This window comes from Scardinius erythrophthalmus, assembly GCF_964197995.2.
Source record: "Scardinius erythrophthalmus genome assembly, chromosome: 12".
NCBI classification, from domain to species: Eukaryota; Metazoa; Chordata; class Actinopteri; order Cypriniformes; family Leuciscidae; genus Scardinius; species Scardinius erythrophthalmus.
In genome coordinates this window covers 25,944,901-25,972,414 of record NC_138232.1, presented here as the reverse complement: position 1 = coordinate 25,972,414, position 27,514 = coordinate 25,944,901, and the positions used below count along the sequence as shown (strand labels likewise).

Sequence of the window (27,514 nt, the reverse complement as noted above, 5' to 3'; positions counted from 1 at the left end):
AATACACTTTACGGGTGTTAATCGAGCTTGATCGCCGCTATCAGATGAAGATGCGCTGCTTACGTCCTCCTCCATATTTACATGTGCGTATTGAAAAATCTAGCTCAACAGTTTTATATGTCTCAATACGCAGTCAATATAGTGCGCCAATAAATTACAATTTCTCATTAACTGCAGGATAATGCGTGGAGAACTTTTTGCTTGGATACCTTTTATTAACGTTGAACATATTGAGCAAAAGAAAAATTAGTGCCCCACTTGGTGGAACGAAACTGAACGATACAGCTCACGTACAGCGGCCTAATTATGTGCTCTATCTTGCACCCAGCGCAATTGACTTTGTACACCGACGCATGTATCATTCCTATTTTGCACCCGCGCACAGCGACTAGTGCTGCGTTCCAGTCCAAAATTGTCATGCCCTTCACTTGCTAACTTCCCTCCGTCTTGTTCACTCGGATGTACGTCATTGCGAGTGCCCACTACTGGCGGAAACTGCAATGGGCTGAATTGGAACGTCCTAAGCCCTTGATCACTTGGAATCAGCTGTGTAGCTGATTTATTATTTACATTTGTTTTCCCTTTAAGAATTTGTTTGATGCAGCATCCAAATGTATATATGGTGTTTGGGTTGTTTTCAATTAAAAAAAAGAAAGAATTAATATATCATAGAGTTGTTTGTTGTGGTGGTGATTAGACGAGATATGTGGTGACGTCACAATCGTACTGCATTGTGGGACATATAGGTGCCTGAAGTGTACATACCCAGACAGCAAACTGACTACGAAACGCATCCGCCGCGGAGGTACAGTGAACTCCGGAACGGATCCAGAGAGCGGACCTGAAACTGCGTCCACTTGCACACCTAGCGGCTTGCGGATCCGGTGTGGTGAAGTATCTGGTAACTCTATAGTGATGGGTCCGGGCTGAGGACCCAATTAGTATGCCAGTAGTATGCCTGATCTAAATCTGTTCTCGCGATACCTTTTAGCTAACGTGAGCTGTTTTAGTGTTATTATGTGGTAGCTTTATGTAGAATGCTAAATCCCGCAGCTATATGCAAGGTAAGATTAAATTAAATTGTATATTGTATATGTAAACTGTGTATATTCTATAGCTAATATTTAAAATCTCAAGTTGCGTCAATAGCAGGAGAAAGACCGCAAAATGTAAAAATACTACTGTTATTGTGTCACGAAATGTAGTTTTAAGAGTTTTTCAGTCGAGAATGTAGTTGTTTTAATCTCAAATATGTTGTTTATTTATACAGATAGCGCCTATTTAAAAATTTGATCTGACGATCCAAGGGATCACCGGGTGCTCAGCGCTCATGTATCCCGCCTGGAACAGCCTTACCTCGGCTAGAGCTGCTGACGTCTGCCGCTGGTTTATGTCTCTAGTCTAGTGGTTAAACTTGAGATAGAATTCGTCTTATGTAGGCTATATCTAATGGACGATCTTTGATATAATTAATCTATAATTTGTTCCCTGGCAAATGGTTTTGGCTGAGGGCAAAGTTTTAGTTTCATAACTTTATATAACGTTAAATTATTTAGGCTATTTATCTTTAACGTTGTAGCCTGCTGACTTATGTTTGACTGAATCGTTTTTACTTAATTTATTTCTTGACTTGTATGGCTTCTTATACCTTTTAGGCTGCTTTTATAATGGCTATATTGATCAATAAAACTGAAATTTAACAAAAAGAGACAGGGTTGTGTCATTTTATTTTATATAGCCTATGTAAGAATATTTTAATATATATAAAATATGATATCACCAACACGGCATGTATTTTTTTTCATTTATGGGATGGGAAGTATTTCAGAGTATGTTGTCTTGAAAGAAATCAAGCATCACTGACAAAGGCTCAAAAGAGACCATGGCTTTCTAAAAGATCTTTTAAATACAGATTGTTTGTGTTTTTGTTTTACTTTTAGGACTGGAGAACATCTGGCAATGAGATGTCACGACTTTTTTCTGTTTGTTAAATGCTTAGTTAGGGTTGGGATCTCTGCAATGCAAAGGAATACCTTCTCACAACATAGCGACACTTTATAGTTAACTTAATGAATTACTAACGTAATGATAGCAGTAACACCAAAACGTACTTTGCAAGATTAAGCGCTGTTTTATATGGATTAACCCTTTCATGCATAGTGGTCACTACAGTGGACAGCTATAAAAAAATAAAAAATCTTAAATTTGTATGGGTTTTGATGGCATAGTTGCACATCATCCTCTTCAGTGGACCCACCCTGGTGCAGCATCATCCTATATATTTAAACCAAGTGGCAAGCCGTTGTGTTTCGATTTTTTTCCCCCTCCAAACCAAGATGGCAAATCAGAAATGCCAAGTTGCTCTGGAATATCCACCCATTCCTTCTATCCTAGGAGACTCTTGTAGGTAAAAAAAATATTGCAGCATCAAGCAATATCTAATGAGTCCTATCACAGTTGGGTCATTATACGTAGACGTGCCATTTTGTGTCCCTTAGGGAAAAAAAAGCTCTGTAAATCTTAATAAACCATAAAACAAATAAAATATTTTATAGTTTAGTTCCCGTAATATGTCTAATAATATAAGAATAAATTAATTTCTGTTTCTTTTGTTTTTAAAGGATTTTAATCACATTTTTGTACAAAGCATCTTGCAGAAATGTTGAAAATGGCATGTCCCTCAGTATGATTTTTCTACTTCTGCTTGCATCATCTGCCTTTCATGAAGTTGATGGTAGAAGACAAGTGTTCTCTTCTTTTCTTTGAGTTTATGTAATATCTGAAAGACAGGGACACGCTCATTGTGTCAGCCCTGTTACCAGAAAAGCATACGTTAAAAAGTTATTTGTACATATTTAAAAAGGGATCTCCATATCTTAGCTCAGGAGAGGTGTAGAGAGCCAGGACTTGCACTCTTCTCTGCGCCTCATCGCCCTCTATCAGAATCCAAGGTTTCAAGAAGATCAGAGAAACTTTATTTTTCGACCCAAAAAAACTATAAGGCCTATTTTTTGGGTCGAAAAATAAAGTTTATCTGATCTTCTTGAAACTCTGGATTCGGATAGAGGGTGCTGAGGCGCAGACAGGAGTGAAAGATTGGAGGCTCTAGAGCCTTCCAGAGCTGAGATATGGAGATCCCACTGTTGTAAAGTTTTTCTTTCTTCAAAGCAGAGACCAGGAGACAGTTGGGATCGCGTTCAACGGAAGTTATTCTTTATTGAGAACTCCTCTGTACGCGGCTGTAGAAACTTCCAACATGATCTGATCTAACATAAATTTACATGTTATCTTATAGGCATTTTAGGAGGAGGGACTTTTGGGGATGGCATGTAAATGAGTATACAGGTTAAGGTAACCTGCCCCAGACCCCAGCGTGTTTACCAGTATCAATTTAATCAGCATACCTATTCAAATGCTGATACTGGCCAGGAAATTCTGGTTCCACGGGCCATCCCAGAGCCATTTAAGACAAAAGGGTGCGTCTTGGAGCTACTGGCTAGAGCCATTAAAGACTCATTTAAAACACAATAGAGAAAACAGGTCTGGTAGGAATAGGAGACTCTTGCTAGAGACTCAATAATCACTTTCTTAGTTTATATACTATCTAAATTAAAACCTCAAATGCTAAAATCAGTATTCTTCACCGTGATGTTATGTAAGGAAACATATCTGAAATAGATTCTTAAATTTGGATCCCTTCACCACGAAGCATTTGTTACACTGTGCAAAATAGTGGTTTCGCGGACAGTGGAATTTTGGGATGACACTTGGTGCTAAGGACTCAGGGGAGCCCGCTGAGTGCTGATAAACAGGTTTCATCAAAATATTTCAAAATATTTCGAAAGCTAAGCTTAAAAACCAACGTGTCCGCGAAGCCACTATTTTGCCGCCAAATAGTGGTTTCGAGGACACTAATTTTTATGCAAATTAAACACTGAAATGACTTGAAAATTTGTGTGATGTGTTCAGTTGAGTGTGCTTAGTACAGTGGGGGTGGTTTAATTAACGAGAATGAAACTTTTAAACACCAAACTTTTCCGCCCGCTCCAGGGGGCCGTGGCAAGATGGAAAATGGCGCCCCCTAGTCGATCGGCCCTTTCCAAGCGGTGTCCGCGAAACCACTGTGGCAAATGCATTCATTTAATGGGTGGGTGGGAGTTTTATAGAAAAGTCCCAGGGGCCCCAAATTTGGTACGGTGACCCCTGGGCCCGCCCCGATCAACATACCGAAAGCGAAGGCAAAAATATTCCCCAACCCTAACCCTAAAACTAACTAACTAACTAACTAACTAACTATTTTTAGCTTCTAACATTAATTGGCGAGTTGGAGTTTTATAGAAAGGTCCCAGAGGCCCCAAAATTCATACCAAAGCAAAAACAGTGAGTGATGTTCCATAGCACTAAAGACTGTGCAAGTGTACAGTTGCACATGACGTGTTGCAGCATGTTTGTGTGTTTTGCAGAGTTCCCTCAAGCCAGTCCATCCATGACACCTAGTCCAGCCTCCTCGCCTACCAGGTCACGACCCCGCCATCTAAAGGGGAAATTGACTGACTGCATCATCTAGGCCTTAGGATGGTTCCACAAAGAATTGACTGCACATACAACATGAATTTACTTCAAACTAAACATTTGACTTTTCATACAGCAAAAGACACTGCATCTATTTGTGTCTCATTAGCTCTCAAAAAACTTTAACCTTACAGTTCATTAAATATTTTAACACAGCTAACTCAACATTAATTGTTTTTAAATCTTCACAATGTATAGCCAGAGGACTATCACAAAAGTGTTTAGGAAAGTTAAGACATACTAGAATATGTTTGTTTAAAGCTGCTTTGTATTGTTGTGTATTTTAAAAAGCTCTATAAATGTCCTAAAACGATGTGCATTTTGCTTGTAGTTTTGTGTTAATAAAAATGTAATATATTACATTTCATAATTCAGTTGAATTCATTATGTATTGTGTAATTTAATTACATTTTTATATCTCTCATTCAAATCTTCTAATTCTCTAATTTTATTACATTAAATGTTATTGTGTTGTATGATGTTCTGTATTAAGAATTAATTATAACATAAATCATATGCATTAGTACACAAATGACATTCTTGTAATAAAAAAAGCATATTATGCCCTATTGCTTAACAAATAACTTCGTCACAAAACATACTTAAAAATGTTATTTCTTTAAAATAAAAGATTATTATATGAATTAAGGGGTTTGATTAATTACATTAAGATTGTGATTCCATAATTTTATTATACTGTTCCTTAGTCAAGGCTAGACAACCAATTAATATTTATACCCACAAAACATAGCTAGCATTCTGTAATTTATTATGTCTAAACTGTGAATAAGAAAAATAGTAATATGCACAAATAAACATTATTTTATGGATCTTTTAATAAATAAAAGTGTAAAGAGGGGGGTTAGAGGCAGGCTAAATAGACATTAATTGCGCAGATATTAACATAAATAAATACATACATACTATTCAATTAAAATAAACATAAGACTTATTCATGTTTCTTTATTTATTTTTATCAATTGCAACAATTAACTACATTAATTAATCACGATTAATTGCCATTAAAAAAACTTACATTTTATAATGTAATAATTTCACAATTAATCTCCAAATTAATGTAGAAAAACATAAAACAGTATATTTTAAATATTTGTCTAAAAATATACAGAAATTGAAGTTATCAAACAGTTTGCACTGCATACAATTTAAATTGTACATAGATTAATCCTTATTAAAGTAAAAAAAGATCTTTAGTCAAGAGCAGTGAGTGCTTTTCTCTGTTACCTTTGTTCTTTGATTAAAGGTCCCGTTCTATGCCCCTTTTCACAAGATGTAAAATAAGTCTCTGATGTCCCCAGAGTGTGTATGTGAAGTTTGAGCTCAAAATACCCAACAGATCATTTTTTACAGCATGTTTAAATTGACATTTTTTGGGGCTCAGAAAAACGAGCCGTTTCAGTGTGTCCCCTTTAAATGCAAATGAGGTGCTGCTGGACGACACAGGGGGCGGAGCTTCATGAGCTCGTGCTCAGTCTGTCAGGAAAAATTCATCTCACGGAATGATGATAATATCAGAAACTCTCAGTAACGGCGTTCATTTCGAGTCGGACAATAATGCCTACAGAGTCAGAGTGCTGTATAGAGATGAAACAGGTATAGTTTAGTAGTTTAATTACGGTTATTATAACGTATTTGTCATCTGCTTGTAGGCTATGTATCCATTATTTATTAATAGCCTACAAGTCTGCTGTCTGAATGATGATCAAACATGTACTGATGAGTTTAATAAAGTTTATTGTACATCACACAAAAGATGAAGCGTCAGTTTTACTTCAGAAAATCACCGTAAGAGCTGAGTAAACACAGTAGGCTAAGTTATAAGAAGTGTGCAAGTAGCCAGTAGAGTTGAGGGAGCATTCCTGTGGGCGGAGGTTAGTCAAGAAACGGTTCTGGTGATGTCACTAATGCAGGATGTAGAGGGGTGTAGTCCAATCGAGCCGTTTTTTGTAGTCAACTTCTGTTAAATAAAATATCTCGCTTGGCATTGAACTTTGAGCTTTATAATTTTACAGATATTATTTATGCTCTAACAGCAACATTACACACTAACTAAAGTTTGAAACATGGAATCGCATGCAACGGGACCTTTAACTTTACTGACAGAAAGCTTTATTGGCTACTGTCTCTTTAAAAACAGCCGCTGACGGATCTCACACGCGTCTCATTCTCTCACAACCAGTGGCGGATTTAGCAAATTGGGGGCCCAAGGCGAAGGTATGTATGGGCCCCCCATCCGATCTTTAAAGGTGCAATGTGTCATATTTCTGAGGATCTATTGACAGAAATGCAATATAAGATCCATAACTATGTTTTCAGTGGTGTATAAAGACCTTACTTAATGAACCGTTATGTTCTTATTACCTTAGAATGAGTCATTTATATCTACATAACCGCGGGAACCCCCTTCTATGAAGAACGACTTATTGTGACGTCTAAAAATCACACACTGCACCTTTAAAAGAGAGCGAAATCTTTTTTTTACAGACTGAATGGTGAATAGGCAGGTAAAGGTTGGAGAGGAGAAATAAAACTTCCCCTTTAAACCTTGCATACACTTATTCACTCCTAAACAGAAACGTTACAATGTTTACATGGTACAATTTCTGGTAAGCTCTGTTTTTTTTTTTTTTTTTTTTTTTTTTTTGCTTGACAAATTTCACCATTTCGATTCAATTCTTGTGATTTTATTCAATATTGACTCATTTGGATACATATTAGGTACACAAGATAGGCGTTAATTTTTCTCAAGAAAAAAAAACTCACATAATGCTGTGAACATACAGAGAGCCATATCAGCTGGTATTATTTAAGGTTAAAAATAACTAAAATTAAACAATGCTTTTTTATTATAATTAAATTATAAGTAAACAATATACTAAATAAATAATATAGTAGGCCTACACATAGGCCCTATTTAGCTAAATACTCTTTATATCTTATTTTTCTAGTCAACTAACATGCTATAGCCTATATTATGGTAACTAAATGGCTTTCCTGAGGAACGTTAGGCTAAATGTTATGTGACGATTGTTCTCCAGCTGTTTTACCTCTTTCCGCGGTTGAAAAACACTGATTGGTCGATATTATGAATAAGGAATACATTTTGGTAAGTTATTACCGAAGATGATCAGTTCACGTGCCTCTAGGGATCGGTCACGTCACATTACAAGCTCCAAACGGTATTTATTATTTCGTAATAGAATTGACAGAATCTGAGACCTGAGATTTTTCATATCATAAGTAATTTAAACTGCTCTGTTTTGTCTGTCGGTCTCCATGTCCTCTTTGCTTCACGATCTTTCTGTGCGTTGGACGTTTGTTGTTCCTAGCCATAAAAAAGTTTGTCATCTTTGGCAGCTTTCCCAAATAGCCTACTTACAGTATCTGAGTCTTTTTTTTCTTTTATTTGAGACGCTTGGATAACTTCGAAACTTTTAATTTTCACGTTTAGACTCATCTTGCTCTGTTTGTGTATTTCCTGTATCGTTGTTGTCATTGTCAGCGGGCATCACAAAAAAGTTTGTTACCTTATTCTGCAATTTTTCCTCCTTTTTTCAGCACCGCTTGTGTAGCTTCGCTTCATTTTTACTCTACTACTCTGTACACTCTGTCAATCACTTCTTTTTCTCTGTCAGTTTTTTGTCGCAATACACCCTTGTCACTTTCGCAGATGCGTGAGATAATGGAATAGTCCAATGTAGTGAGGTGGGGGGCCCCCTCCTTTCTGCGACTAATGATTTGATGCCATTTTTCGCAAATGGAGATTTAGAAATATATAATTTGCGAAAAAAAAAAAAAAAAAAAAAAAAACTTAAGCATAAATTAATGGGGCATTTTGGGGGCCCCTAGGTAGCTTGGGGCCCAAGGCAATTGCCGACCTTTGCCTAATGGTAAAGTCCGCCCCTGCTCACAACTCTTTACTTTCATTTACGACTTTTTTTTTTTTTACTAATAGACTGCTCAGACTGTTCTTATGAGGATACTCGACAAAACGGACATTGACATAATTGCGTGTGTTAATGCCATCTCTCTCATGTTCATCCATCCTCGGATGCTGCTGTTCTTTGCGCGATTTTTCCCCCCAAACTACTTCAGTGGAAATCCCGCCCTGCAGCCGATTCTAAAGATTTTATTGGTCATGTGAATCACAGTACTGATTGCCTACACCAAACACTGACCCCTAAACCTACCCGTCATTGTAACCTTAACCAATGAAATTAGCTGCAGGGCGGGATTTCCGCTTAACTGGTTTGCGCCCTTTGGGATTTTTTAAAAAAAATTATAGAAAGATTAAAAATAGGGGAGAAATACGGGAAATTATTTAAACGGGATGATAGCGGGATAGCAATGTAAAATACGGGAGAATCCCGGGAAAAACGTGAGGGTTGACAGGTATGCTATAGAGTGACCGGATACTTCACCACACCGGTCCGACCATAGATATTACCATAGATATCATATAAAGGTTAGATGTCTCGTCCGCGCTGCTGGCCAATGGAGGTCGACGTCCGCACACGGCGGCCATCTTACGACAGGGTGCTCGCTCACTCGTAACATGGTGCAATTACTTTTAAATAACCATAACTTGCTCAATTTTCTACCGATTTTCAAACGGTTTGGTTTGTTATAAACATCAGAGATGTAGCTATGAAACTGCATACATATGAAAAATTATACAAATGGACTTCCATGTTAAAGAATTATAGCCACGGTAATGACGTTTGTAAAACCAAACCGTTTGTAAATCCGTCAAGATTTCACCGAGATAAGAGGATTTGTGTGCATGCTGATCACTCACCTTAATTCACAGAGCCCTGTAGTAAGATGGCCGCCGGTGATGCCGGAAGTGACTCCGCCTTAAGACATCTAGCCTTTATATGATATCTATGGATATTACATAGAGACTAGATGCCCTGTTGGCCGCTGGGCACTGAGAAATGCGGCCGCCATCTTAATCCGGTCGTACTCCTAGTTTCGTTGCGTGGCAGCAGTGAAGATGCCAGAGCACTGTGGGGCATTTTCCTGTTCTAATCGGCGGACCATCGCAAATAGGGCCCGGAGGATTACTTTTAACTTTACCGTACTATTGGTTGTATTTTGTGAGTAGAATATTACCAGATAATTGAGAAGGAGCAAGGATCTTTGATATTGCTGTACTGAAATCGGAGCCAGCTAACGTTAGCTATACAGTATGTTAACTGCACCAGCCGGTGTTCACCCGGCATGGAGAGGTGGGGTAAAGTATTAATTACAAGAGCTTCTCGGTTATTTTAGTCCCGTCCGAATGTGCCATCTCAGTAATCATTACGGACAATGTCAGTAAAGATTACGGCGACTTTTACCTTCTGTAAAAAGTTCCGGGAAAATTACCTCAGGTAACGTTTATATTAATAGACTTGCGAATAGACCCTCTGTAAATCAAGTAATTTCGAGTTTAAAAGTAGTTTTCTGTGCTTTTTCAAGTATTGAGACGCTTGAAAAGGCGTTCTGGACACTGCGGAGAAGTCTCCCCCACATACCATTCAGATCAGAAAGAAGTTCGAAAGCACTTACTTAACTTACGAAACTTATTTTCAGCGTTAAGTAAGTGCCTATTACCAACACAATCCAATCTGAAGTTAATTCATTGTTCGACCGGACATAACTGTTATACAGAATATATATATATATATATATATATATATATATATATATATATATATATATATATATATAGGTTATTTGTGTTTGCACACGTGACATCAGGAAGCAATGTAATACACACACGTTTCTTCAACTTATTAAAGGTCCCGTTATATGCCCCTTTTCACAAGATGTAAAATAAGTCTCTGATGTCCCCAGAGTGTGTATGTGAAGTTTGAGCTCAAAATACCCAACAGATCATTTTTTACAGCAGTGGTTCTCAAAGTGTGGGGCGCGCCCCCCAGGGGGGGCGCAAGGTTACTGCAGGGGGGGCGTGGGAGATCAGCAAAAAATAAATAAATAAAAATACAGCCGTTACGTTACTACGGCATTCAAGTGCGTGAAAGCGCTCTTCTTTTATAAAGCGGCAACGAACGGCAATGAATCGTTCTTCTTCAGACCGTTGGAACAAGCCCAACATAGAAGTTGCTCGCCAAAGAAAAAAACCTCTTCAGCGGACCGAATCACGAGCTGCTATTGTGAACACGGCACTCCGCTGCTGTGCGCGCTCTGGTGAGAAGACCAACCAGAAGCTGAGCTCGTGAGGCACTCTCCAAAGCTGCTATATATTAACTTTTAATTATAAATGAAAAGTTTAAGTTCTGGTTTATTATTCTCTCTTACTGTTGATTCAATGACATGACAAATTAAAACTATTCCTGTTTTTCATTGCACGTTTTTATTTTATTTTGTAATTTTTTATTTTTTATTTTTCAAGGAGAAATACAGAAAGCAGGCCTTCAATAATTTCCTAAATCAGAGACACTTGTAAGTTTATCATTGCACGTTTTTCATTGTAAAAAAACATATTTATTATTAATTTTTTTTGGGAGGGGGGGCTCAGATTTTTTTAAAGGTTTAAAGGGGGGCGTGACCAAAAAAGTTTGAGAACCACTGTTTTACAGCATGTTTAAATTGACATTTTTTGGGGCTCAGAAAAACGAGCTGTTCCAGTGTGTGCCCTTTAAATGCAAATGAGCTGCTGCTGGACGGCACAGGGGGCGGAGCTTCATGAGCTCGCGCTCAGTCTGTCAGGACAAATTCATCTCACGGAATGATGATAATATCAGAAACTCTCAGTAACGGCGTTCATTTCGAGTCGGACAATAATGCCTACAGAGTCAGAGTGCTGTATAGAGATGAAACAGGTATGGTTTAGCAGTTTAATTACGGTTATTATAACGTATTTGTCATCTGCTTGTATGTATCCATTATTTATTAACAGCCTACAAGTCTGCTGTTTCGGACCAGGTCCGAATGATGATCAAACATGTACTGATGAGTTTAATAAAGTTTATTGTACATCACACAAAAGATAAAGCGTCAGTTTTACTTCAGAAAATCACCGTAAGAGCTGAGTAAACACAGTAGCCTAAGTTATAAGAAGTGCGCAAGTAGCCAGTAGAGTTGAGGGAGCATTCCTGTGGGCGGAGGTTAGTCTAAACACGGTTCTGGTGATGTCACTAAAGAAGGAAGTAGAGGGGTGTAGTCCAAACGAGCCGTTTTATGTAGTCAACTTCTGTTAAATAAAATATCTCGCTTGGCATTGAACTTTGAGCTCTATAATTTTACAGATATTATTTATACTCTAACAACAACATTACACACTAACTAAAGTTTGAAACATGGGATCACGTAGAACGGGACCTTTAAAATATCTTACTTTACTGCAACTACCTGTTTCTGCTTCTTTATAGTGTGTGATTTATAAAATACCTTCTATCCTACATCACATATTTTGATTTTGGACGTCTGGTCACTTTACATCTCATATCAGAATATTATATTACTGTTTAGCCTACTATGAATATTAAAATACGCCGAACCATGTGTCCTGTATCATAGCTACATGAATGACCTTTGCAGCAAAAAAACCTGCGTGAAAATCAGTGAGGTATTCAGTGAGGTATGATTAATTAAAAGCACTGACAGATTACACTGAGCGGAGCGGGTGACCGGTCTAAGATGGCGGCCCCACGGCTCGACCGCGCCAACAGGCAGTAGCGGTCAATAGGGCGTCTATCTATGTGATGTCTATGGGTCCGACACCGCTGCGGTCCCTTTGCGTATCCATACATAAATGGGTACATCCGCCCATGAGCCGCATGTCCGCTCCGGGTCCGTTTTGGATCCGGTCATATGAGCATCGTATCCGGCCTGGGTCCGTTTTGGACCCGTTCATAAAATTTCGTCTGCAATGCCACTTTTTTCCCCACACTGATTATCTGGCCAAAACTATAGCTACAGACACTGTATATTTATGGTGGACGAACATTAGATAGACTGGACTGCTCTATAAAAGCTTGAATAGTTAATGTATCTGCCTTTATTAATATGAATAAAACATGAAATCATTAAACATTAATAATTTTTAGCCCACTAACAATAACAAAATAGGTTATTACAGACTATAGATGTATTTACTATTTTTTTTAATAGTTTTATTCATGTATACATTGAATAGACATTACAGAAAAAATGAAATCAACTATGAATTGTACCAAGAACATAATTTTATTTAGTGAAAAACATTACACTAAAATGATAAAGTATTTTTTTCACTACTGTTGGGTCAAGGTTTTCTGACAGGGGGGACGGCTCCTTGAGCTTCCGCTATCTGATGCCAGGTTGAACCACCGGATTACATGTTTTGTAATGTCGTCATCGGTGGCGGCACGGGAGACATGGCTCTTTCTCACAGCACCTGTAATACATCAGCAGATTTTCATTACATGAAATCACATTGAAGCTTCCAGGTTGTTGTTTTTTAGAGGATAGACATAATTCAAGTTTTCAGTCTTTTTTCCTACAAAAAATTGACAACATTTATCAGTCGTTTTCTTCTACTGCCACTACTCCTTCAACTCCATATTTGATTGGTTGTCCGCTAGACACTTTTTCACTCACTACTACATCTGTGGTTGAAAAAATGATTAACAAATCAAATTCTACCTCCTGTACACTTGATCCTATTCCAACATACCTTCTAAAAACTCATTTGTCTTTACTCACTCAACCTATTACCCACCTTATTAACAGGTCTCTTGCCACTGTTCCGCTTAATCTTAAAGTAGCGGCCATTACTCCCATCCTCAAGAAGCCCGGCCTCGACAACGCCACTCATAGCAATTATAGACCAATATCAAACCTTGCATTCGTTGGCAAGCTACTTGAGAAGGTAGTTGTGGCACAACTGCAATCACACTTAGAGAGACATCATCTCTTTGAACCCCTTCAATCTGGTTTTCGTACATACCACAGCACAGAAACAGCTCTATTAAAAGTACTAAATGATCTCCTTCTGGCTTCTGATTCTGGTGCATGTAGTATTCTGGTTCTCCTTGACCTCAGTGCAGCATTTGACACTGTGTGCCACTCTACACTTATCTCACGATTGTCTGAAATAGGCATCACGGGTGCGGCACTTCAGTGGTTGACCTCGTATCTATGTGATAGACAGCAATTTGTTAAGATAGGTAAGAATCGCTCACGCTCTGTGTCTGTTTCTCACGGTGTGCCCCAAGGCTCTGTTCTTGGTCCGCTTCTATTTCTGATCTACTTGCTACCGTTAGGCCAGATCATCAGACAGCATGGTCTCAACTTTCATAGCTACGCTGATGATATTCAAATCTACTTCACGATCAATCCCAACTCATCTTTTCCACCCTCTTCAGTTACCTCCTGCCTCCACGAACTTAAAACATGGATGTCCTCTAACTTTTTACAGCTTAATGCTGGTAAAACGGAAATCCTGTTGATTAACCCTAGATCACAGAGTTCACCCGGACATGACATTTTTATTGATATATATGGTATTGAGATTAGGCCTTCAAAAACTGTTCGGAATCTGGGAATTTTGTTCGACCCCACGCTCAGCTTTCACTCACACATTAGTCAGACTGTCAAATCATGCTTCTTTCACCTGCGGAATATTGTTCGTATTCGCCCCTCTCTTACCTTTATAGATGCGGAAATTGTTATTCATGCTTTCATCACTTCCAGACTGGACTTCTGTAACTCATTATACAGCGGACTACCCACCAAAGCAATACACCGCCTTCAAATGGTACAAAACTCTGCTGCACGATAGAGCCCTGCGCGGGACTGTTTTCTTCATCCCGCTCCCGCCCGCGCCCGCCGAATTTCTGACCATTACCGCCAGCTCCCGCAACGTATGTGTTTCACTCCCGCCCGCTCCCGCAATATGTATGTCCACTCCCGCCCGCACCCGCAAAACTCTGAGAATTTATTCCCGCACAATAATAGAGATGCATTGATTTTGTGTCTTCTCCCGTCCCGCAGGAAAAAACACATATTTGTATTGCTATTATTAAAGAGATTCATGGGGTTGTTTGTTTCGTTTCCCTGGGCGGCATAGCCTACTGGACACATACAGGATAAAGGAGGAAATCGAGTGTGCTGTTTTTGGATGGTTTTGTTTTCGTTTTTGCTGTTTTTTTATTCAGGATACTCTGTCTTGCGCGTGCAATGATGACGCAGTGAATAGTGATGCTTCTCTCTGAACAATCAGCAGTCTGCCGTGTTTTCACGTCACATTTTAGTATCGCCTCAGCTTGCCCAGAACCCCGCCGGAGGTGGTACGAAAAAAAGTACCTGGAAGCACAGTTACAACTTTTACACAGTGGAAAACCAAACAAAGGCGAGTCGAGTCGAGCCGAGCTGGTACTGTGTAGTGGAAAAGCGCCATTATTGACATCTCCATCATGTTGCAAGGCTACCTCCCGATCCCGCAGTGTTTTTTTTTTGCCGCCCATTCCCGCCCGCAGCAAAGTTCAAACCGCCCGCTCCCGCGAGATTTGCGTTGGGTCCCGCGGGACCCGGCGGGACTCAATCCCAATGCAGCCCTCTACTGCACGAGCCCTCACATATAATAAAAAATCTGCCCACATCACTCCTATCCTTCACCAACTGCACTGGCTTCCTGTCATAAACCGCATCCAATTCAAACTGTTAGTCCTAGTGTATAAAGCCTTACATGGCCCGGCACCCAAATACCTTGTTGATTTGGTACAGCCATATGTTCCAACTCGGGCCCTTAGGTCCAGCACTGAAAACCTACTTGTGGTACCCCGGGTCAGACTCTCTACGGTGGGCGGTAGGGCTTTTAGTGTTGTTGGCCCTAAGCTTTGGAATAAGCTGCCCCTGAATCTTCGTGCGACCGACAACATCCGGACCTTCAAAAAACTACTCAAAACTCATTTATTCAAGCTTGCCCAATAAATAAGTATCCTCAACACCGTTTTCTTTGTTCTCCACTTTCTTAGTTCTATTTGCTACATACTTTGTCGTAATTGTATATTTTGGGTAAATAGTACAATGTGTTTTTCTTTGATTCTTGTCAATTAGTGTATGCTTGTTTCCATCTGTTTGTCTGTAATAAGCAGATGGCCTTTGTATCTGTTTGCTTGCTGTTTGTTTGCTATTTGTATTGCATTGTGAAGCGTCCTTGGGTTCTTGAAAGGCGCTATATAAAATAAACATATTATTATTATTATTAATTCTTTTTTTAACTTAAAATAATGTCAAGTCGTAACAGGGTGAAAGGCACTTCTGCCTCCGCTTTGCGCGCTATGTAAGATTGCCAGATCGGGTCGCGTTTCTGTAGTTCTAATAGGACATAAGAAAACTACAAATTTGACTTGCTTTACGTCAAGCGTTACAATAGTCATTATTTTGTTTTTCTTCGTTTCTGATGTCGCAATACATCATACTTTTCTTTTACATCATATTGTGCCAGAACGCCCACCACACACCAGCTTACTGGTGGAGAGGAGATGAATTCATGATGTACTTGCTCCTTACATACATTTTTTAAATTTTAAACAAAAAAGTGACAGTGTACCTACAAGGGATAAGTTTGACTTTTTTTTGCTAGACAATACTTTATACATTTACTTACACAGGAGTAACTTCTTTGACTCCATCTGGTTGAATGATTTTTTTCCCATTCATGCCCTTCCAGTTGATCCTCCTCCCAACATCGTCATGGAACATACCGCGGGAAAGGATGTTCCATGTGACACGTTTCGTGTCATGGCCCCCAATAGTTGCCAGGGAGGAAATCTAAAATGTAATAAAAATCTGTTATTTATTATAGGCATAAGAATAAGACTTTCTGATTGGCTGGAAGACCATTCAAAACATTTATAAAATGGCTGATAAAAATATTTTGCTTAAAACTTTATTAAAAATAATTAACTATAACAAAATCCCAAGTTCATTCACATCCCAAGGTCATTTTAAAGTGCCCCTATTATGGCTTTTAAATATTCCCTTTCATGAAATGTGTAAAATACATAGCTGTTTGTGAAATGTAAACGTTCTACAAAGTTGTAAATGCATGATAAATAAAGTTATTTTCTCCCAAAAGAAAGAATCGACTCTGAACAAAATCGTGAAAGACACTTGGGCCAGATGCAGGAACTTTCACCTGCCCGATTGGGCCAGTGTTGCATCTTCAAGTTGATAATTTGCAAAATTTTAAGCCTTGACAATTTAAATGCTGTAGTGTGGACGAGTGTCAGTATTTGACAAAATATCTGGCTAAATCAAGTTGGAACAGTATTAAATCTTACTTTATTCTGATGTCAGGAAAAGACAGCGTCGGCGCTGTGGTGGGGCATTCGAGGGCCGTGCCCCCCCTAGCGGTTATTGATGCCCCTCCTACCCATACCTGTCAACCCTCCCGTTTTTCCCGGGATTCTCCCGTATTTTACCTTACTATCCCGCTATCATCCCGTTTAAATATTTCCCCGAATTTCTCCCGTATTTTTAATCTTTCTATAAAAATATTTTTAAAAAATCCCACTGGGCGCAAACCAGTTAAGCAGAAATCCCGCCCTGCAGCTTATTTCATTGGTTAAGGTTACAATGACGGGTAGTTTTAGGGATCAGTGTTTGGTGTATTCAAACAGCAGTTTGTTTGACAGGCGATCTGACCAATCATAGTAGATTAACATGAGGATTTGAACTTGAAAAACGGAGGGTAGGCACTAGGCAACAAACGTCTTTCCATGGTCAAAACACTATTCCTTTTTATATTCATTCATGTTTATTTGATGCTATAAATATAAATTAACTATAAGGTAGAGATGGTTGGTTCACGAGCAGCTTTAACTGAGGCTCTACAGCGATCTGTCCGACACATTCAAGAGCCACAAAACGGTATTGTTTACTTTTCTTTAAAAAATTACCAAATTTGAAAGTTGAAGTGTTTGAAATTACCAAATGAGACTTTGTTTCATATCAAAAGCTGGTCTGTCTTGTCTGCCAGCGAGTTGTTAACGTTAGTGTCCTCTGAAGTAGTTTGGGGAATAAAAAAATTTGCACGAAGAAGAACAGCAGAGATGGTATTGGAGACTATGTATGTAATGTAGTATGTATGTAATACAGAGATTATGTATTTATTTATGTTAATATCTGCGCAATTAATGTGTAGTAATATCTGCATTTGTGTATACTTGGCTGCCTGTAAGAAGATATGTAAGGGATCATGTAGAGCGAGGCGGTTGTATTACATGGCTACCAACAAAATAAATCAATAATTTGACACAAAATATTGATTTAAAAAGGAGTTTATTTATTTAAAAACTATTGTATTGCTTCCGCTAAAGAAAATAATCCGTTCCGTCTCTACGGTTAAGTCCTGCGTCCATAGCAACGCTCTGTTTTTCATGGCAATGGTGTGTTAACGTTATACTTAGCAGCGGCTGTTATCAAGAAATAACAGACCGCGTTATATATTAGAATTCAACCAAGCCATGTAATTGTAATAATAATAATAATAATAATTATAATAAACGTGTTTAGTTTTATATAGCATTTGTGCTGTGTTGGACTATGATGTCGCCACTGCGTCAAAATATTTGTCAAACGTCAGTGCCCCCCCGCCGATGACCCAATGCCCCTCCAGTAGATCTGCCCTGGCGCCGACTCTGGGAAAAGATGAAACTCCAAAATAAGACTGGTGGCACTTGAACGAACTGTAAGCTGCAACAGACACACACGATCATATAATATTAGCCTAATTATTTTTTTGAAACAACATTACATGGGGAGGTGGAAGAACTGTCCAAATGTAAACAAAATGGACATGTTATACCAGAAATTCAGTGAAAATGGTAAGTTTAACGTTAGGCCTAACATAATAATATCTCGCCTGACATTTTACTGGAGGGGAGAAAATACGCGCTCAGGGTTGAATAAAAATCCGGACAGCTAACGTTAATTAAATCACCTAACCTCCCAGAGAGAAAGAATATACCATCCAAATAGCTTTTTACTCAAAGTTATTAATTATCAAATACATTTTTACTAAAATCTACGCTAATGACAATTTGCTAACTTGGTTTGCCACAATCATTTCAGAAATAAAATCATCGGTATGTTGAACGGTAATGTTACAGGCTAAGTAACTGTACAAATAAAGCATATTTTAGCCATTCTTACCGTGCTCCGTGCTTGTCGACCTGCCGGTTAGCTTTTCCACAGTGCGGAGATATGATTCAGCGACGATGGCGACAGTTGAAATAAGGCGCGTTTGGTCAGCGGGTCCGCGAGGTGACAGCTGCGTCAGGAGGCGGGGCATGTTACGTGCGCATCATGGCGGCGCGTCCGAAGAGCGGATCCATATGTGATCCGTTCTGGGTCCGCCGATTAAAAGCGCAGGCGGGGCCGATCCTGGAGGCGGGCCTGATCCTGTTAGCGCAGCGAAAACGAATCTGATGGTGCGTTCCAGGCAACCTGTAACCCGTGTTTTTCCAACCTTATACCCGTGAAAGTGCACTGGAACGGCAGTCAAACCCATGACTTCCCACCCGTGAACTCGTACTAGATCGATGTACTCCCAGTAGCTGTGTCCCAATGTGAAGGCTGGATCCTTCGAAGGACTGAAGACTTCAAGGATGCAGCCTATTCGTCCTCCGAAGGACGCACCATGTAGCCTCCATAGGATTTCCTAATTGCGCAGCCAGGTGTTCCCGATTACCGCTCCAGGCACCAAGCAACGGTGCGAGAGTATGCTGCCATCCTGACAATTCATTTGATATGCTATGGAGCCAGAACTGGCTATTGTCATTTTTATGTTTTATATTTTACTGGAGGAAATGGTATTAAGGATGTTTCAGGTCATACTTTCGGCTCAGCCGAAGATTCAAATGTTTATTTATATCTTACCTTGATGCGATTTTGTAGGCTAGTGTATTATTTTTATTATGCACATAAATGGACCATGGTAAATATATTTACACATATTTTTAACCCCATTTGAATATAAAACCCATTTGAATATAAACAGTCGAGTGCGAATGTTACTCCCGCTCTTCATCGGCAGCAGCAGTCACTGTTGCTAGGCGACAAGAACAGTCCTCCGGCTAGACCGGTCCGAGCGCTTCAGGTGCGCCCTTTGAAATGGGACGGAGCTGTAGTTAGCAACAATTTGTTAATATTGTGACAATAGGCCTACATTTTGTTACTTTAATTTTCAAAATAACCAGTAGTGGTAAGGAACTACATACTTCGTTAATACTCGAAGTAATTTTCCCACACGGGACAGCAACACTATAAAACTGTTATTTTACAATATGATGCATTGTTTTACATTAAACTACACAAAAGTATATAGTTTAAATGTATCAACCTTGAAAATATTATTAAGTAAAATGCAACATGCAGTAATAGAAATGCAGAATTCCTTTACTTTTACTCTTGATGCCTTAAGTACATTAGAGTATGCAAGATAATGAAAAAAAATTGCTTAACTAAGGTTTAAAATATATGACTAGTAGTTTTTCGCCAATTTGGTATTAGTGGTTAAAAGTACTTTAGTGTAATAAAGTATCTCAATATTTATTCCATGAGTCAGCCCTGCAAACCTGTTGGTAGACAACTTAGTGGATAGTGTAAATATGCAGTCAAACACTCTGGAGAGCATCCCAGATGATGTCCCACCAGCAGGAGGCCTTACCAGGGTCTCTATTGTGGAGCCCATCCCGGTCCAGCAGCACACCAGGGTCTCCCACTCAGCTGAATAAAAGTCTACATCATTTTTCTTATTTTATGTACTGTAAAATTAAATGTTTATGTTGAATTTGATATGTTTAACGTATGTTGTAAATAGTTGGGGGGAAAAAGGTATAGAAGAATTTGTTTCATGTAGAAATTATGACTATCATTACAAAAATAAACAATGTCCAGAGCAATGAATTCTCTTTTATTTACACATTTAAAGTTGCATAAAAATAAATGTACAGATTTTTTTTTCCTTTTAAAAAATATAGGTGAAAAAAAGTTAAACAAGAATATATATATATATATTTCTCAATCATTCTTTCAAGAAGAGAAAACAGCCTGTCCATCCTCTCCCTACTCTCCAGTGCTCTCCTCGCCTCTGCAGTCCCATGTCTTCTCTAATCAAGTCCAAAAACTCGTCCTCTCTGTCTCGCCTTCTTCGTGGTGCTGCTGGTGCTGGTGCTGGTGCTGCCTCTGGCTCCTCCTCTTCTTGGTCACACACTGCTGAACTCGGCCCTGGTGTGTCCTCAGGGATTGAGGCCATGAGGACAGCGGGGTTGGTGCAATGCCTCTGTCCCAACACCTCATCCATGAGGACAAACCAGGGCCAAGTTTCAGCAGTGGGTTTCCCACTCACACCCTCTCCTGTCCCAGGACACGTGCAATCTAAGGCAGAGCAAATTAACCACGGCTTGTTAACAACAACAGCACAATACAACAGCACAATGCATTTCAGCAAAGATGTGTGTATTAATTTTCTTATATATATAAAACTATATACCCATATAAAAATGGGTCTGGGGAATGTAACTCCCATACAGGCACAAAATAATATATATATATATATATTATTTTGTGCCTGTATGGGAGTTAGATTCCCCAGACCCATTTTTCACTGAACTGTTCTAAAAAAGCAGAAAAGGGTACTTAACACAGGGGTGCAATCTTAAGTGCATTGTTAACACTGCAAATTATGACACATCAATACCAATTTAGACCAACAGTAAAAACCAAATTTGGGGGTTGGTTGTTTTAGGCTTTATAGGGTGAGTGATATTTCTTATAATACACAAGTGAGATAGACTAGTGCAAATATTACAAATAGGTCGTTAACTTTATTACCACAAGTTTTGCCTAAAACTACCTGACAAATGAAGCCATGCAATGATGACGAAGGAGTTAAGATGAAGTTTATAATAAACTTTAACTGTGGTTTCGCTAGCTATTTGAGTAAATGAAAACATAATACTTACATTTAAATGTGAATTTGCTGTCCACCACCGATCTCTAGTCTCGGCCGCCGGCCTGTCGTCAACGGCGCGCAATGACTTATGGGGTAGAATAGGCCGCTAAGTGTCCATTTATGTATCCTTCTTTTCACGGGGAAACGAAGGGCGCATTTGGCGTCGCTTTTGAATCAGGGTGGCCTTCGTCGCACCGCGATGACGCAACCGTCCTTCGAATACGGCCTTCGCAGGAATTGGGACAGCCTTCATCGAGCCGCGGTGACGCAATCGGCCTTCAAATGCGACCTTCCAAGGATGCAGCCTTTGAATTGGGACGTCCTTCGTCGCGCCGCTGTGACGTTTTGTCTCGCCGCGGTGACGCAATCGGCCTTCAAATACGGCCATCCGGCCTTCAAATACGGCCTTCGAAGGACGCAGCCTTCACTTTGGGACACAGCTATAGATATCATATAAAGGCTAGATGTCTTAAGGCGGAGTCACTTCCGGCATCACCGGCGGCCATCTTACCACAGGGCTCTGTGAATTAAGGTGAGTGAGCAGCACGCACACAAATCCTCTTATCTCGCTGAAATCTGGACGGATTTACAAACGGTTTGGTTTCTTACAAACGTTATTAACGTGGCTATAATTCTGAATGCTTAATGGTGATTCTGTGAAATCGGTGCCTTTTGCGTCCCTTACAAATAATCAGTTCTAAAGTTGCTTTAACAACAAATAAATGTGTAATTTAAAAAACTTAATGTTACTATAGATCATATGCATCAATATAAGACCAGGTAAAAGCCAATAAAATATAATTTTAAATAATTAAAATCACATATTATATGCTATGGGTAAGGGTTTTGGCCTGTCCCTCGCTATGGTTGTTCTTTTTCAACAGGACTTCTCATTTGTAAAATGTTAGTAAAATGAAACAATTTTCACAATTTTATTTTGTCTCAAGTGTAATCTCATTGTTAAGCAATGGTTTTGACATAAATAGATATATTTTCTTAGAAATATAAGTAATTTTATCACTGTCCCCTAATTTCATATCAGTCCTGTTACTAACACCAAAACCCCCCTATAAAATAATGGTACAAACCAGAAGTGACATAATTTAAAGGAAGTGACATCATTTAGATTAAGTGGATTCCACAGTGTAAGCAAGGGTAATTTTCTGTCTTCTTAAATATTCTATTTTTCATATTTTGTCAGGGTTGGTAGAGAGGGGTCGGCATACAACATCAGTCCTGTTACCATTTTTTAAAGTGTACATATAAACAATTATTTATTAATCCTGATATTATCAAAATCTAGAAGTAATAACCTTTCAGATTACATACCATGTGCCTTTCTGACATTGACCTGTTAGCTAGAAATGAGCATATTAGCATCAAATCATCAGTCCTGTTACCATCAGTCCTGTTACTATACCAGTCAAATATGATGAAGACCTTGACAGTGCACGGCCACGGAGTAAACATAAGAGCAGAAAGTGGCTCCGTCTTTGACTGGTAATGCCTTGTTGATCACTCTGACAGTGTTTATATTGCAATAATGACCTACTGAGTGTACAGCTGTTCAAAAATGTGTTGATTACTCAGAATTTTTTTTTTTCAGTAAGGATGCATTAAAGTTATCAAAAGTGACATTAAAACGTGTAATGTTACAAAATATTTCGTTTTTAAATAAATGCTGTTCTTTTGACATTTTTATTCATCAAAGAATCATGAAAATTTTTTATCATAGTTTCCAAAATATTAAGCAGCAAACTGTTTTCATATTTCTGAAGGATCATATGACACTGAAGTAATGATTTTGAAAATTCAGCTTTGACATCACAGGAATAAACTACATTTTGAAATATATTCAAATAAGATTTTAAATTGTAATACTATTTCACAATATTACAAGTTTTACTGTATTTTTTATTTAAAAAAATTCAGCTTTGGTGAGCATGAGCTCTTTATAAAACATTTTTTGTTCCTTTGTGCACTGGCTAAGGAGCATGAGTCAAACTGAAAAAATAAAACCAAAATTTTCTGAGGTAATGTGTATGTAATCTTGTTGTAATCTTGTTAAAATGGATTTCATAAAATTGGTATCGAAAAAAGTATCGTTAGGAACCGGTATCGAAACTGAGGTATCGAAAATGGCACCGGATCGAAAGATTTTGAACGATACCTAGCCCTAATACCAGAGCAATAGGGGGCATAGATTCTAGCCCAGCTGCATAACTAGGTCATAGATGGTGTATTTGTTATTTACATTCAATTGCAATTTAAGGATTAGTACAACAACTCAGGGACATAGACATTTATAAAGGTTATTTTGTGTATTTTTAAGCTAAAACCAGTGACATATGACTCAGTAGCATATGAGCATCAAGTACATGCTGCTTAGTTACCATTGTTTGTTTCTGCATCGTTTTTTCATTTGTATACTTATGGAACTTACTTTGTACTTTGTCTTATTTGCATAGAATTAACACCACTTAATCTGTTATACACTTTTACAGTTGTTAGTAACATGCCATTAACTGCAGCTGAGAAGCAACGGCGCTATCGCACACGTAGAGACCAGGATCCAGAGAGGAGGGAAAGTTTTTATACGTACAAAGTTGATTTAAATCAACCAAATGGTTTTAAGTCAGTTATTTATATCTTTTGCTGTATTGTGTCAGTAGGAAATATCAGTTTACATTTCCAAACATTCTTTTTGCCATTAACTGTAATAATCCAGTGAGATTTGTGTATGCACAAGGAGTCTGACAACAGCCGGTATGATCTGATCTCACCATCATCGAGTCCGTCATGAAGAAACAGAAGAAACTGAGAGAGACTAAATCCAGAAGAATGTCTCCGAGACGCTTGAAGAAACCTTCCTGCAAAGCTACAGTACTATGAAAAGTACTGCACTTGTGTTAATATGCTGTAAAGTGAGAATGCTTTCAAAAATAAAACTTCTATTAACTAATTCAAATCAATATGGTGTAACAACCATTTGCATTTAAAACGGCTTTTGTCCAAGTACACTTGTGCATAGTTTTTCAGGTAGCTTTGCAGGAAGGTTTCTTCAAGCATCTCGGAGACATTCCCGCAGTTCTTCTGGATTTAGTCTGTCTCAGTTTCTGTAATTCTAGATTACCTCCCATAAGGAGGCAGATTGTCATGGCCTAATGTTCCATAGGTAACTAGTACGTAAATAAGTTCATAACTCTTGTCCATAATGCATGCAATTAACTGCAATGACAAACAATAGGTGACTAAAGACCCTCTCGGTTATTGAGAGCTCAGTCCTGTTACTGTCATTAATTTGATATTTTAAAAGAAAAATGACATTTGACAGTCAAACAGATCTCACCATAGTAACATGTACTATACTGCATTTTGGACAAGACCCTTTTTAAAATAAATGTCTTGTCAAAGTATACATATTTCTTAATTGTAATGTGATGTCATCCCTGAAATAGGACATTTTTAGTAATCTGAATGGCAATTATGATATAAAACATATTTTTTTTAAATATGACATAATCTGAATGAAAAGAGGGACCAAAATACTACTTATATATGTGCAAACTGTTGCATATTTGTAATTGGAAGTATTATATATAGTATCACTTTAGTCAGTAACAGGACTGAGGAAAATATCAAAACATGAAATAAATAAACAGTCATAAAATAATAAATGGCATAGCTTGAGATGGCCCAACACAATTTCTTGTCACGTTAAAATGTCTTGGATTAATTGGTATTGAAAAAAATCAGTTTGAAACAATTATATTTTTCAAATTTTTAAAGTTGAAAAGGCACCGATTTCGTGGAATGACCCTTAAACATTTTGAACATAATTATTCATATGTATGCAGTATAATAGCTACATCTCTGACGTTTATAACAAACCAAACCGTTTGAAAATCAGTAGAAAATTGAGCAAGTTATGGTTATTTAAAAGTACATGCACCATGTTGTGAGCGAGCACCCTGTGGTAAGATGGCCGCCGTGTGCGGATGTCGAGCTCCATTGGCCAGCAGCGCGGACGAGACATCTAGCCTTTATATGATATCTATGCTCCCAGTTAGAGCAGGAACAGCAGTGCAGCGATAGTTTCGGCGCCCAGTCTATTTTTAACGCGCCGCTTACGCTGAATTAAAGTGACACGCATTGATCAAGGCCAAAATACACCGCAGTTTTACCCCAAAAGCGCATTGATGATATGATATCTATTGTGTTTTAAACAGTCACTCAAATGACCAACAGCAATTTAAAAAGAAAACAAATGTCCAAAAACAAACTTGTTGCCCGAACAATAAAAACAAAGACGAATCAAAAGTTACATAAATGAAATGATTAATAAAATAAGCTTCTTGACAAATAATTTTTCTTAAATGTATTTGAAAACGAAATAAAGCAATGCCAACTTATCCAATAGAGTACTCTGTCTGTACACAAGCCGCGGTTCAGCCGCGCGTGACAAACGCTGCCAGTGTGAAAGCAAAACGCGCGTGTCCTGCTCCTGCTCACCATACGCACTTACCACAGAGATATTTTTCACAATGAGTGTTTTTAGGATTCAAGAGAGGTGACTTGCCTTTCAGAGGGTGACAGCCTCAGCACTTCATCATTGTGTGCCGTTATGTACCATTTCGTCACGTTACAACAGTTAAGTCAGCTTTCATGCATTCCCCGTTGACGCGGTACGGGCATGAGTGGATACAGAAGATCCGGAGGGATGACTTCAACCCGGCCAAATTTTTAAATGCATATAATTTTCAGTGTATTTCACCTGTGCGTTTCTATGCTTTCTATTACTGCATTTATTTTGTGCAAGTGAGATGAGTAAAGATCTATTCCATAAATCATTCATCATCTGTCTGGTGTTTAATAGCAGCACAGTATTGTACTACGTGTTAAATAAACACAAACTTACCTATATTAAATTGTTTGTGGTACCTACAGTTAAAAAATGTAAATGTAAAATATTTTAAGATAATATTGATCGAGCAATTGATGTATTTATGGAGATAAATTGTAGCCTATCTCAGGGCAAACATGTGAATGTTCACGGTGCATTTTATGCAAACAACTCTAATCGTAGTTGTAACTCTATATTTACAGTAGGCATAATTATCATTGTGTATGTGTATGCAGCATGAGTCAAATACAATCTTCTGTTCGTGAACAGTTGTATTTCATTCATTAATCTGACTATGCATCCGTGCATTTAATTGCCATTGGCTCGTGTGATAGTAATATGGATCTTAATAAACAACTATAAAAGATAATTTTCGGCTTTCTCCGGCTCCCTGCACCGGGCGTAATGCGAAACCGGAAGTGTCTACGCGCACACTAGCTGATCCGAAATCCAAAATGGCGGCCACGTGCAACTAGTCTGATAGTGTTGCCATAGAAATGCATAATTCCCAGTCCAAGGACGTGAACAGCTTTGAACATCGTCATCTACGCCATGGAGTGAACAAAGCAAGATTTGAATTTAGCAGTTGATAATGTGATGTACTGAATGTTCTAATCACACCAGTGTGCTCGTATACATATTCAAATGGTTAATTATCAAATGTATTTTTTTTTTTTGTCCTTTGGAAGCTGCATTAAAATCCATTTAGTTCAAAAATATGAGGGGGCACATGCCCCATCTGCAGGTGTTAGTCTTTCAATTTCATTACCATCTATAGAAAAGGGACATTGGAATTATGTACTGTAATGCAAACATGGTGGACCATGTAACAAACTGCAGTGAATTCGTTTTTTTAATTTATTATTTATTCATTTTTGTGTATTGCTTTGGGACAATTTTCACAAGCAAGTGCACGGTTTTCAATACTCTTCAGCACTATCACAACACAAAATCAAAGTGTCCTTTTCACTGCACAAAATGTTTTTCATCTATATAAATGTTTAATTCACAGTAACTGCCATCCATAAAGCTGTCTATTTAATCAAACTTGATCTTAATCAATT

At 38.4% G+C, this 27,514-nt stretch overlaps 1 long non-coding RNA gene across 1 annotated transcript; it reads right to left on the bottom strand.

Moving 5' to 3' along the window:
- Window positions 1–12,770: 12,770 nt before the first annotated feature.
- On the bottom strand, window positions 12,771–26,257 carry LOC308699330. The gene is made up of 3 exons (XR_014031174.1): window positions 26,127–26,257; window positions 16,196–16,359; window positions 12,771–12,979 (listed from the first exon to the last, which is right to left on the bottom strand). It is a non-coding gene; the product is annotated as an uncharacterized lncRNA (long non-coding RNA).
- Between the last annotated feature and the right edge of the window lie 1,257 nt (window positions 26,258–27,514).